Source organism: Falco naumanni, chromosome 7 (genome assembly GCF_017639655.2).
Source record: "Falco naumanni isolate bFalNau1 chromosome 7, bFalNau1.pat, whole genome shotgun sequence".
NCBI lineage: Eukaryota > Metazoa > Chordata > Aves > Falconiformes > Falconidae > Falco > Falco naumanni.
In genome coordinates, this window is record NC_054060.1 from 62,265,939 (window position 1) to 62,279,865 (window position 13,927).

Here is a 13,927-nt window from a genome sequence, read left to right on the forward strand (position 1 = left end):
GCCAAGCCAGACATTGCTGAGAAAAGAAATAGGAAGAAGGGGGTGAGGGGAAGGCACATGCGGCTGTTTATGGGGTTCAACTTCTAAAAGTAATGCTTTTAAGTTTAGGTGTAATAAAAAGCTTTTATCTTCAACACAAAAGGTAAATAAATAAATATATAGAGAGACACTGATACAGATGCAGACACAGCAAGCCACTGACACACGCACATCCTTGTAATTAATTTATGTCTTAGATTTTTGCTTGGTTGGTTGTTATTGACAGCAATGGGAGTGTTGTGTCCAAAAGGAGTACAATGTCAGGTCCCTCAGCATAAACAGAATTTGGTTGTTATGTTTGGAACGGTTTTAAAGAACAACTTCTTACAGATTTATTGACTACAAATGTGATATAGACTGAGGAGAAGAGGCGGGCATACCCCACACTGCCTGATACCCCATAATCTCTGTGCTGTCAACTTTAGTCCATCAACTCTTGAAGTCAGGGGAAGATTCACACTCAGCTGAGGAAGACCTTGGTCACATCTTCATGTCAGTCCTTCAGTTTGGTCTGCACTGAGCAATGGACAGGGTGAAGTACTGAACATCAATAACATTTTCTCTTGCCTTAGTTTTCCTACCACAAGCACAGAGAAAGCCCGGGCACAGGGTGGGGTAACGATCCTCTCTTCTAAAACGGTAACCTATGTGTGTGGCTCTTATCCTTATGGGCATGTACCTTCATAAATAAAGTCAAATATATATATATATATAAAAATGCTGACTAGCAACAAGGTAATTAGTCAACCAAATGTTCCAGAACTGTCATAAGGAGGAAGAAATAGTGATCTCAAGTTACTTCATCCCACCATCAATATCAGCTTGGAGTGTGAGTATGAAGCTAAACTATTTCATATGCTCCACACATGAAAATGGAGATGGAAAGTGATGAGCTCTTTATATGCCCCTTTCCAAATAAATTTGGAGAAGAGCTTAGGAGGTTAAGCAGGTCCCAAATGGTTTCTGCTGCTGAAATAGCCTATTGATGCTTTATTTTTCCCTTTAGATTTTCCACTACATTAAACATTTTAAACTACCAAATATTTCTTTTTAAAGGGGAATGGAATGAAAAGATGTCTTACATGATTTATTACAAATTCAGAGGGAAATACTCCCCTTGTAAATAGTTCTAAAAAAATTAGCATCATCAATTTAAATGTTGACATGCTTAATATTAAAGGGTCATATTGTACTGAAGGTCTTTAAGGAGAACTTCCCGTCCAAATGAGTTGATTTCAGTGGGAGCTGATTGAAGTAGAGCTTGTGCTTTCTGGTAGCTGATCCGTCTCTGGGCTTAATTCTATGATTTTCAGTGCAGCTTGCACCTAAATCTTATTTTTTTTGTGGGTCAGATGAGTTCACTCCCTGTTTCACCCCACAGGTTCCTATGCTGCAGCCACCCTCGCACTGCGGGCACCCTGCTGAAACCTTACCAAATGTGTACCGATGCCTTGGGGACACGTTTGTGACATGGCACTCAGGAGGTGAAGCTGGAAGTCTGAGCCCTGCCAGGACCTTGCCTGGTCTTTACCTTGTCCTTGGTGCACACTTCTCCTGCTCGGGCTTGGTGCCTGGGGTTTCACATCAGCGAGTGCAAGCAAGCGCAAAGCCAGGTCAAAGCACACCATCAGCTGTGTCCAGCACAGCCTCCCAAAATATTCTCCACCTTCACAGCCCGGTCTTCCTTTTGCAGCTTGCACAGACAGCGAGCACCTTCCAGAGGTGACCATGGCTTCTGGTTGCCTCCACCGCTGAGCCAGCCTGGCAGAGCCGTGTGCCTTCCCCAGGCCGCAGGGTGCCCTGGTCTTCCATGGTTAACACATCAAAACCTGTAAAGCACCTCTTATCATAAGCACAGGCTAGATTTCCACTGGGGGAAAAAAACCCACCAAAAACACCCCACACTATTTTGATTGTTTTATGTTTTATTTATACATTTATGATTCTAAAGTTCGTGTTTATTTAGGGGATTTTTTTTACCATTAAACTCAGTGTTCTGGAAAAAAAATACTTCATTTAGAGAAAATATTCAGCCTCTTCTCTGTCTTTCTGTTATTATTCAATATGAAAAGGATATTGTAAGTGCATATTCAGCTGAATATGCGGTTTGGCAGCGAGCGGCTATTCAGCTGCCCTGCTTCTACCTCAGAGTTTATTCAGGTCATAAAAGAGACATATAAGCATTTGAGTTAAGATTTATAGTTACATTAACTGTATCAGAAGCTTTTTGTACTTAATATAAAACACACTCTAATAGCTCAACTTTGCTGTATTCCACAATACAGTCAATATTGGACATGTTACCTCCTGTAATTACTGACATTAATAGCCTCAGGAATAATGGAAAGTGAGTTACATGCCAATGCGGTAGATGTAAATGGGACTTTACAGTACACGCCATTTTGAAATATCATATGAGTCATTAAATTTGTACTTAATATTTCTTTATTTAGTAATTAGGCAATAACCCAACAAAACAAAGGATGTCCTCAGTTTAACACAGCATGGGTCAGATTTTGTTATAAAATCAATAAAGAGCTTGCCGTAAGAATTTAATTTAAATTTCATGAAAGATTCAACCCAGTACTGGGCAAAAGAGAAGCTCTTGCAGATAAATTTTAGGAGAAAGAGGGGACCAGGATTGGTACAGCTCCCTCCAACACCTCACAGTGACCCTTGCGACGCTTTAACCAGCACTGCATGAAACAGGGTTCTGGAAAGGAGCCTGAAGTCACGAGCAGCTCATGCAGGAAATCTTACATGTGTGCCTTCAAGCTGCCTTCAATTTGCTAATTTGGAAATTATATTTTTACCCCAGCTTCCTCAAATTATAATTTTGTAAGGCATCTATTTTAGAAGTTCCTCTTTCCTTCATCATTCATGCTACTGCAAATAGACATTCATTCCAAGCTTTTGCACAGAAGTAGCCACTGTTGCTTTCCAAAGGTCTTGCAAGACTGGAAAAGGATAGACTGGGGTTTCTTAAGCAAATAGTATCTCCAGAATGGCACACTATCTGAAATGTTTAAGATGAGGAATATGCCTGTAATGCATATTTCTCTCTACAGTCTTTCTTTTTCATCCATGTATTGATTAAGGTAACGTTATCCAAACACATACAGTCAACATATTAGCATTCAGCTGATCCTATTTTGGCTTGATGTTAATTGCCTGTTATAGTGAACAAAGAAGAAAAGAACCCACTTTTACCTATAACCCTGATCTATTTTGAGATCTCAAGGCTTTTCTGTTAATAATAAAAACACCAATAAATCCTCATCTCTTTGCTTTTTAAGCCTGACAGATAGTCTTTGAAGCATTAATGTATTTATTTCCTCCAACCAGATGTGCAATTTATATTGTATTTGATAGCAAACCTTAGCATTATAGAAGACACTTGTGCTAAAATAATAACACAAACGTGTTTTCCATCACTGGGCTAAAACCTTCCCAGGAATGTCTCCAGTCCCTCCTGTATTCCAGTGCCTTGCTAATATTCTCGCAACGGTTCCTTTGATGCTGGTAAGTCAGGTCACCTTCATTTCACAGAGATACAAATGAGGTCAGTTTGCAAACAGAATTAATACAGTAGGTTTAAGCAGGGCAACATTTAAGACCCCAGCCCGCATTTGCAAGGAGCACACTGTAAGGAGAGTGTATAAATCCTACCTTTGATGACAGTTGCATTTTTCCCCCTTAAAAACGGACTCAAAGAGCCAAATATGTGACTTTTTCTACTTGTGCAAGAAACTTCATGACTTTATGCACATTGGAATTGTGCAAATGGGATATTCATTTTTTTGTTCTCTTACATCTTTATTAGCCTAGCTGGAGCCTCTAATGCAGTACAGAATTGAAAAGTAACCACTTCAGTGATTTTGAACAGTTCAGCTGTGGTTTCTATGACAGAGAAATGCAGAACAATGCTGATAGAGAATCCACTGGACTTTCCAAATCCCTTACAGTGAGTGGAGGTGACCCAGCAAAGGCTCCTGATGCTGATATCTGTTGGTTCTCTGTAGGGTCAGCCACCCACACAGGTTCAACTCCTAGCTCACACAAGTAAATGACCCTTTAACACCACTGTGAATACTCCAATAGTAGACTTTTCCCTCCACTTTCTGAAGAGTGCAACATATGCCTTGAGGATGATGTTGGTGTGTGGCTTGCAAGATTAGAGATACTGGTAGCTGTAGTTCCAGCATATGATATTGCCACTCATCTGCCATGAGACTTCAGGATTTTACTGTCTGGGAAAAGTGATTACTCTTGCTGACAAAAAAAAATCTAAACCAAAATGGAAGGGAGTTACGGACTTTTACTCCTGCACCTAGAAGCAGGTATGCAGCATGACTCAGCTCAGGAGCACACAGCAGTCCAACAGGTAAAACAGGAGGCTGAGCTGTAGCTGTCTTCTCCACTGACGAGCCCACAGGGATTTCTGGGCTTCCTGAAGGAACATGGAAGTGACAATAAGCTCCAGAGAGCTCCCTCTCAAAGACAGTCTGCCTCATTACTCACCCTTATTTTCCTATGTTTTTCAACCTGGAGTAGGGTAGCTCTGCACCATTTTCAGTACCTTAAAGAGAAATTAGTCGTGCTTTCCCTAGGGATGCACAACTTCAGAACTCAAGTAATAAGTCAAGCTCCTGTTCCCAACTCCCTATAGCGTTATTATTGCTTATTGTTTCTCCTGCAGGTGAAGCATCAGGTAGAATCATGTCCAGTTGTGCTCACTGTTGTACAAAATGCACAGGAAGATGCAGAAACAGTTTACAAAATACTACAGTCCTACATAAAGTGTGTACGTCATGTGGTAGTTATAGTTACTATCCTCTTGGTGGCAGAATGAAGTCTATAAAAACAACATGCTGAGAAATCAAAGGATCACAGTAACTTGAGTCAGTTTTACCTTCTGATCTATTTGAAAAGTATTTATTAAAAAGATAAATGGCAACAGCAAAAATTGTGCCCTGGGAGCCGTTCTGATGTACGCTAATTGCAAACAGCTCTGCACATTCATTACATATGGTATGGCTCCTCCTAGTGAAACCCTGCACAAACAGTTGAGGACTAATTTTCCTCCCTTCCAGTATTTCCACCACCTCTTGAACTGCAGTTACTTAAGGGAAGGGAAAAAAAAGAAAAAAAGGTTTATTTGCAGTTTTACTTCATAAACAAACTTCTGCCTTCGGATGTCTGTGTTTGGCTGCTGTTGGCTTTTGTGGCTCCTTTGCATGTGTGTGTTTGCCAGTTACCATTTGGGCCACCATAAATCAAAGAACTGTCTCAAGGAACTCAGATTGAAAGCATAAGCTGCTAGAGTTTGAGCTAACAAGACAATTGTCATCTGCTACAGAATACAAAGCCTCTTTCATACCTTCTGGTAGCTCCTACCCTCTCTGGAAAGCAGAGCAGGTGAATCGTAAGGCAGAACTTGGCTCTATGGCTTATAAAATACTGCATTTTGCAGTCATATGGAGAAAATAAATCTTTTATCTGAGTTACTTCATCTGTTTATCACCAGAGCTGGATATTTCATTCAGTTAGTAAATATAATTTTTGCAGTTATTTTGACCACTAATGATAACTTAATGCTTTAGTTATAAATAAACGCCAGCAGCAAAAGTAGAAAAGAAGGTCACGGGGAAACAAGAATCTTCATTGTCAGTAAGGTTAAAAATGGGATTGAACAACCAAAAGATTTGATAGAATTATGAAGAATTCATACCTTAGAAATTTCTGCAACTTTCTGGTCCAGAAAACTTTGAAAGTTTAGGTTCATTACAGGAGATGAGAAGAGTTTAATCCTTGAAAGGTGATTAAAATAAGCTTTAAAATATTCCCCCCAAAGTCTGTAGGAGGCATTGACAAATGGGATCTATTTGTAGCAAAAAAAAAAACCAAAAAACAAAAAAACACCCCCAAAAAAACACACCCCAAGCAAAACAAAAATACAACTAAACTATTTGTCCAGTTAAAGGACCTGTCCTGTCTGGGCTAGGCAGTATCTGAGTTAAAGGCAGACTACTCCGGAGTCAGTGCTCCGCAGAGCAAAGTAAACTGCACATCCTTGATAAGCTCCCTCATGGTTTGCTCAGTCCTCTTCCACGTGCTGTGCTTGCTACTGGGGGTGGCATGGGAAACAAGACCTTTGGGATGAAGAGGTGCTGCAGTTTAGAAAAAATGGGCAGAACTCTTTACACATGGGATATTGTTTATAGCAAAAACTTAGGTTTGTCCTGAAGCTGGGATAAGCCTTGGCGACCAGCCCTCTCCTGTATATTAAATCTGACAGTGTGTGTCTCCACAACTACTAAGTTGGAAGCTGCAAAAAATGGGCTGCAGGCACAATGCTCACCCTGCAAGAATCTAAAGCTAATGGCAGTCCCACTGAGTGGGATTACTTACCACTGGCTCAGAGATCAGGGTTACACAATTGGCGCCTCTATTAATGTTTCAAGAACAGATCCTGAAATAATAATTTAAAACCTGAGTAAGAACTGAGTAACATTTAGACCCCGAAGACTCCCCTGCATCCTTGTTTGACTCTGCGTCTTGTCACTGCCATTTCATTGTGTTACCTGTGATGGATGCAAAGCTTCGATGATGAACAGTTGTTCTTCCTTTACAATTAGGTACGAACCTGTTATGGAAATCCAGCTGGTTATTTCTAGACTTCCCTGAAATGACTCTCTAAACACAGCTGCCTTACAGTCATGGTAAACATTCTTCACAAAGGCCAGTTTGCTCTGCAGGCCCCAAGGAATGTGGCAGCTTGATACCTGGATAAGCCTGGGCTCAGATTCTGTTTTTGCAGAAAAGCTGGAGTCTCTAGTTGATGTTGGTAAACAAACCCTGGAGCCATTGCTTAATAGGGTTCATAAGCTTTACTCAGCACCTTGTAATATGGAGCTGGATGCGACCAGAGCAGAAGGCAACAAAAAATCAGAAAAGTATTTCAGAAATACCTGGGATGAGTAGTCTTGCACAGAGGAAGCTGCTGCCAAGGTGCTATGCCCAGATATTCAGCTGTTACACGTGGCCTGACATGGCTCACCTTGCACCGAGCTGAGGTGCTCAAGTAATTGTAGCTACTAACAGGCACAAGACCTGCTCCCCGGTGTGCACATCCAGCTCTCACAGACTTCAGCACAGGAATGGAGGGAAGGATAGGAAGGAGGGAGAGGGCAATACTGAGATAGAGCTGTAATCCACTCCTGTTATCCAGACTTTTTGTTGAGAGGATGAAGTTGTTTTAATTTTTGGTCTCTGAAAGCTGAAGCTAGGTAGATTTGTGTTAGAAGCAGCATACAGAAAAGTCACTACTGTTAACCACTAGATAATTTTATTTTAAAAAAGAGTTTAGCTCTCCATTGCATTAAAGAGTTCATGTCTTCCCAGGAGTTCAGTCCTAGAAAAGCTATGCTATAGCTCCTCTTGGAGCAAGCACCACCCGCCAAAATTCAAACTGGTGAGAAGCCAGATCTCTCTGAACTTGCTGCTGATTTCTGGGAGCTTCCGTTTGCTTTTGTGATGGGGAGGCTGTGTAGGGAGTGTTGGAAAGGATGCAGGTAAAAATCTATTACTTGTTGTTGTAGGACCAATTCCATCCTCATGACTAAGACTGAGTGAAACTTACTGCCAAATAAGATATTACTTGCTCTGGTGCATGGTGGTGGAATTAAGACCAGAAAGAAAATACCTGGAAACCTGGGCTTGACTGTGCAAGTGTAGGGCACACATGTGAAATTCCAGGCATGCCAGCATCAGGTAGCTTCCACACCCACTGGCAGCCCAGAGAAGGCTGATCTCTGCCCACAGCTGGTCACAGCAGACCACCTTGGTGGCTTTAACACACCAGTTTGTCTCGAGAGGACTTGTTCTTGCCATGCACTATGATCAGCTGGAAGGGGCTGTTGCTCGTGGAAACGTTTTCACATTTGCATCTTTGCAGGCAGACAAACATAATGACGTGAAGGAAGAGGAGAAGAAATCAGTGAAGATTTCTTAAATGCTTCAAGAGGGGCCGGATGGCTGACTGGATCTCAGGAAGAACTACAGGACTTCTGTAGTATTGAAGGGCTGGTAAGGTAAAAAAGGACTTCAAGGAGAGGCTATTAGCAGAGAAGCCCTTGTCTGGTTGTAAGTAATCTCATTCAATATTGGTACCAGAAAGAGGGGAAAAGCATAAAGTTAAAACTGTAATCCAGGGACTGACTGAGGGAAGGGTGAAAAAAAGAGAAACCAGCTGTCAATGAGAGCTACTCTGTTACTTTAAAGTGTATTGATCTTGTTTCCTGTGGTCTTGCATTACAGCAAATCAGGCAAATGTCACCACCACTATCAGCATGGGATTCACCTTCTTTCAAGCAGATGCTACCATCAGCTGGATGAATGATAATGTTTGAATCTGCCTTTCATAGCTCACTAGTTATTCTCAGAATTCTGAGGCTGACTCAAACGTACAGGGGAATGTTAGATATAAACACTGCTTAGCCCAGCATTACCTTCACGCTCAGAGGGGAGAAGGGGAAGGAGCAAGAGGCAGAGACAACCCTTTGGTATATGAACACCCTTCAAATTACAGTGCCTACAGCCTTGCCATGACCCAGCAGAAAGTCCCAGTCTCACTCTGTCACTGCGATGTCCCATCCCAAATGCTGCAGATGAATTTAATCACACAGAGGCCTGGAGCATTTTCCACGTTGGAAACAACCAGTTTCTGTGACTGAAATGAAAACGGAAAATTCCCAGCACAGTTAAGCTCAAAGACTTTCCTCCACCCCAACTGCTCTGCAAGCAAGGGTTATGCTAACCACAGATTGCATCGACTTGAGGGAGGCTGCCCAGCTGCTTCTCTGTCTTAAATGAGAAGCCGCACTTTGAGAGGATGGCTGCCAGGCAGAAGGGAAAGCCTGACCCGCTGCTGCTACAGGAGCAGTAGAAACCAGGCTGCCTTGCAGTCACCACTGAGACGATGGGGTCACCCACCCCACGTCCAGAGCCTGGCTGGTGGGGCAAAGGCTGCAGCATGGCGGTTTGATGGGCAGGCACACTGATGGGAATGCAACGCCGGGAGAGGGACCTTTCATTGGCGTTCTGTTTCCTTCTCTCCTGGAGGTACTTTCTCAAGACCTGAGGAAAACAAAAGAAATCAAAACAAATCAAAACGCGGCAGCTGGTGGGCTCATCTCCCCTCCAGGACAGCCAGGGTCCTCCTGGCACCAAAGTCCATCCCTGAGCACCCTCCAGGCTCCCCAGTGTCAGACCCACACACCAGGCATTTCAAAGGGGGAGCAGTTGCTCCCAGAGCAATCTCTGGTAAGCAGGACGAGGTGAGTATTGCTCCAAATCGCTAATCACTCATAATATCAACCTGGCAAGTGAATAAAACTAGGTTTCCAACAGACACAAAGATGGGGTGCACTCACAGCTCCTGCTTCCCTCCCGGCAAATTCAGGCAGCCCTGAAGACCGCGGGTGGGGGGCAGAGAGAACGCCAGGTATTTCATGGTGTTGATGCTAAGAGGGCTCCTTTTTCCTACGTGTAATGGGTAGAAATAGCACTGTGGCCTCTGGGGCAACCACCACCTTGGCAAACGGGCGGAACGAAGCTGGCCCCGGGGGGGAGGGCTCCCCAACCCCGCCTGGCGCCCACCCCCAACCCTGCACCGGGTCCGGGCCACTCTCCAGGCTCAAAAAACCACGTTTCTCACTCTCTGTCCACATCAGTGTGGTGTGTGTCATCCACCCCCTTTCCCACCCGGCTCAAAGATTCAAGGAGAATGACAAAGAGAGGCAGAAGCGCCTGCGTTTGCTGCGTTTGCTTCTGACGCCAGAAAGGATTTAACGACGTTACCGACAGCTCGTGTGGGAAGTCCCAAAGCGACCGAGAGAGAAACAAACGAGCAGGACAATCCTCGCTGGGTTGGAGCGCAGTCGGGGAGCCCCAGCGCGGGAGCCGGGGGCAGAGGTTGTGCGGGTTATCCCGGCAGAGCTCCTGGGGACGAACCGCCTCCCACTCCTAGAAAACGTCCCGGTTCGTGTAAGACAGAACCACGCTGAAAACATATGTATATATTTATATATACGTTATATATTATTTATAGATGTATATACGACTATATATGGAGCATGCAATGGGAAAGGACTGGCTCTTGCCGATGTCCTTCCCGTCGGGAGAGAAAGCGGGGGCATTTTCGGCCCCGGGGGCTCCCCCTGCTCCCCCCCCGCCCCGCCGCCGGGAGAGGCGCTGCGCGCAGTATCCGCGGGGGTCCGCGCCCCCTGCGCGCAGGTGCGCGCTGCAGGGCACAGCCGTCCCGCTGCGCATCCCCCCTGCTCCTCTCCTTCCCGGGGGTGCCCCAGCTGAAGGGGAGGGATGGGGTGGGCAGCCTGAGGCTACCCGGCGTGCAGCTTCCCGGGCCGAAAGCTGGCGCCTCGAAAGGGATAAAAAACCGGGCGACGGCGAATTTTACCCCGTGCACAGCCCATGTCGCCTCGCAGTGTCCCCTGCCGCCGGGTGAGTGCCACAAAAAGCACAGGGCCGCTGCGGGGGCCGCGTAGCCCCCCGGGGCTGGGCGACGGGAAGGAGGGCAGAAGGGGCTACCGGGGGCTGCAGGAGTGTGCCGCCGCCGGGACCCGCTCGCCCCGTTGCTTTCTGCGGTTTTCATGCGGTCACCTTGAACTGGCACCGGGCGGCTGTCGCCTGGGGGGCTCGGAACGCGATCGCTTGGGCGGGAGAGCCCGCAGGGTCCTTCGCTGTCGGGGGACTGGGACGGGCGTCGACCTGCCGTCGGCTCTTCCACACCGATTCCCTAATACAGAGCTCCGATCCTGTCAAGTCCTTTCTCCACTGCTACTGAATCTGGACCTCCTGACAGCCTAATACCTTTCCCTTAGTCCCACCAGCTGCACCCGTATGTATATAGCCATATACATCTATCTGAAAGAGACCGATTTTAAAGCGCCCATGTACAAGCAAAGAAAACACTAACCGCGCAATAGGAGCACTAAAGTTTTAGCTGACTTTTAATAAAAACATTTCTGAAAGCCAGCCTAAAAGTCATCTTTATTGTCTAAATCCGCACCACATTCCCAGCGTGATCCTACCTCTGTTGCATTGTTTCTCGGAACAGTATGCTCAGATTTGTTCATAAATAAGAAACTGTATTCTATGTGTGTAAACGCAGAAATACTGAAGGTAACAGGTTCAAAGGTTTTAAACCGGTTTTACTCCTGAAGAAACCACCCACGATTTTTTTTGAAGAAAGTTGCACATCATTAATATAGGAAGCTGGTCCTGAGAGTGTTTTGTATCTTCTATGGTGCTGCAGCTCTTCCATATACAAAATTATTATTAACTTACAATACCAATACATGAATAATTCATCTATGATTATCTGATTCTTTAAAATGCATTTTCCATTCAGAATATCACATTCATTTGGTCTCGCAACTATATTTAACAGGAGTGGGGTCTATAATAGTCTTTCCATAGTCACAATTGATGAGTGGAAAGTATAGGTTAAATTAGAAGGTAAAAAGGGCACCTTATTCAAATCCCGTGGAAGCCCCCGCCTTCATCCTAAATTGTGTGCATACAAAGAATAAACAAACCCTTCAAATGTGCAGAACAACGGGATGTTGTTTGCTTTTTTCCCCCCCTAAGTGACATTTCATCTCTTACTCCTATTATAAGTGGAGGGTGTTTGTACACGAGTGAAGAAAGATACTGTGTGGCTTATGCCCTGGTATCCAGAGACTAAGAGGCTGTTCACAGAATTCTGCATGATACAAGCGAGACCTCGGACAAAGACCTGCAAGTGCTGACAATGAACCAAAGCAGCTGGGCTGAGTTTCCTACCTTGGCTGAGCAGTTGCTGAGTTTGTAGATATGGGCACCCATCTATGAACCTGTGGCCAAGCCTCACCTCGGCCACTTCGCTCTGCTTCTGCCCAGCCACCCGTAGCTGGAGGGTCACTCTCCTGGGTTAGGTCTTGGTTCCAGGTCTCCATCCTGGAAGTCGCAGAGATGCAGTAAACCTGGCACTGCACGGCAGGGAGCTTTGCACCCGTGCTTTCCCTGGCTTGGAATACGCACCGACCTCTGTCATGCAGCGAAGCCCTGGTACAGGGGTGCAGGGAAGCTGCCATGCAGCATCTCCAGCAGGGCTGCGTGGAGACCTTCGCCACAGCTATGCTTGGACGTCTTGGCAGCAGACTTTCCCTGGAGGCCTTGGCCTCGCCTTTCTTCCCATCATATAGGTACTCGTCTCCTACAAGCAGCAGGCAAAGCCCACACCTCCCCCAGCCCTTCTATTCCCCTGCCCCATCGCTGAGCACCTGCCTATTGGTCTCAGACCTCTGAGATGACCTAAAACACTCCAAGGAAAAATGTCCCAAACGGAGATATCTCAGATCTCATCCTTGAGAGGAGGAAAAGTGTCAAGGGAAACACTGCACAGGCCGGGTGGATGCAGCAGGCATCAGTCCGAGGGCAGTGGCGGGGGCAGGCGGTGAGCAGCAGCCCGCTGTGACACCGGGCCCTGCCGACGGAGGCCAGTTCGGTGGCACTGGGATGTCCCGAGGGAAGCTGGGCCGGGGCCAGGCAGCGAGCAGCCCCCGCTGCCTGTCGGCGTGGAGCCGCCCGTGGTCGCTGGGGCGACGCCTCGGTGCTCAGCACAGGGCTAACACAGCAACATCCCCTCACCTTCCTGCCTCCAACTCCGCCGTTGGAAGCAATCCCAGGGCAGTGCGTGGAGTGCAAAGGCAAGGTCCGGCTCTCCAGCCTGGAAGCTGCCCTCGTCGGGGATGCTCCGGCGCTCCCTTGCCAAGAGCAGGGCGGTTCTGCAGCCCAGGCACTGGTCCTGCTGCGCCCCCTCCCTGGGCGGGGGGGCTGGGATTTGGGGCTGGAGGTGGGCAGCTGCAGGAGGGGGCAAGGGATCGCTCCGACGTGCCGGCTGCAGGCCGCCCCTCTCCCGCATCCCCCGGGCTGCACAGGTCCCTTAGGGCTGGACGGGGGTCCCGGCGGGGTGTGTGTGGGGGGGTGTCCCTTTGGCGGACAGCTACAGGCTCTGGGGCTCGGCCATCAGCGCTCGCAGCCCTTGGAAAAGGGAAGGAGGGGGGTGTGCAAAATCACAGCACGACGCGGGAAGCCAAAATGCCCCTCAGTGCCGCGGCTGGCCCCGCATCGTCCCTGCGTTACTCCTTGTTGCTGCGTTTGGCAGAAAACCCAGGGAGAACCCGCTCTTAAATGTCTTTTCCTGAGCCGCCAGAAGCCCAAGGGAAACATCTCCGCGCCGGGCGGCTTCTGCCTCTCCCTGGGAGAGGAGTCACGGTAGGTGGGCAGGGGCGAGGAGCAGCGGTCTTCTTCCCTCGAAATAGCCCGTTTTGTCCAAAGGGAAAAAAATATTTACAGCACAATTCTGCGTTAAATGTTGCGGCGTCTTAACGTCGTAAATGTGCTGGGTAGGTTTTACCCTTTGTTGTTACACCGCGGTTGCAGGAGAGAAATATTTTGCAAACGAAATTGGGGCGGCCCGGTGCGAAACGCACCCCCCGAGCTTTGCACGGCCGGGACCAGCGGCTCCCCGGCGGGAGCGTCCGACCTGCCCCGGTCCCACCGGCTGCAGCCCCCGCCGGCGGCCGCCGCCCTCCCGCTCCCCGCGTTGGCCCGGCGCGGGGCTTTTGCTGGAGAAGCAGCAGCGCAGGCTGCTGGGGATAGTGGCAAGCTGGCACTTGGCTGGCACGCAGCGTGGGTGGAATGACACTTTGATTTCCACGTGTGGTGTGAGCGGGCAGGGCTCGACCCCGCACCCCCCGTGTAAAAAACACTGCGTCACCGCAGAAACTTCCGAGTCAGGGAGGCAGAAATTTTCGTTTCCTTC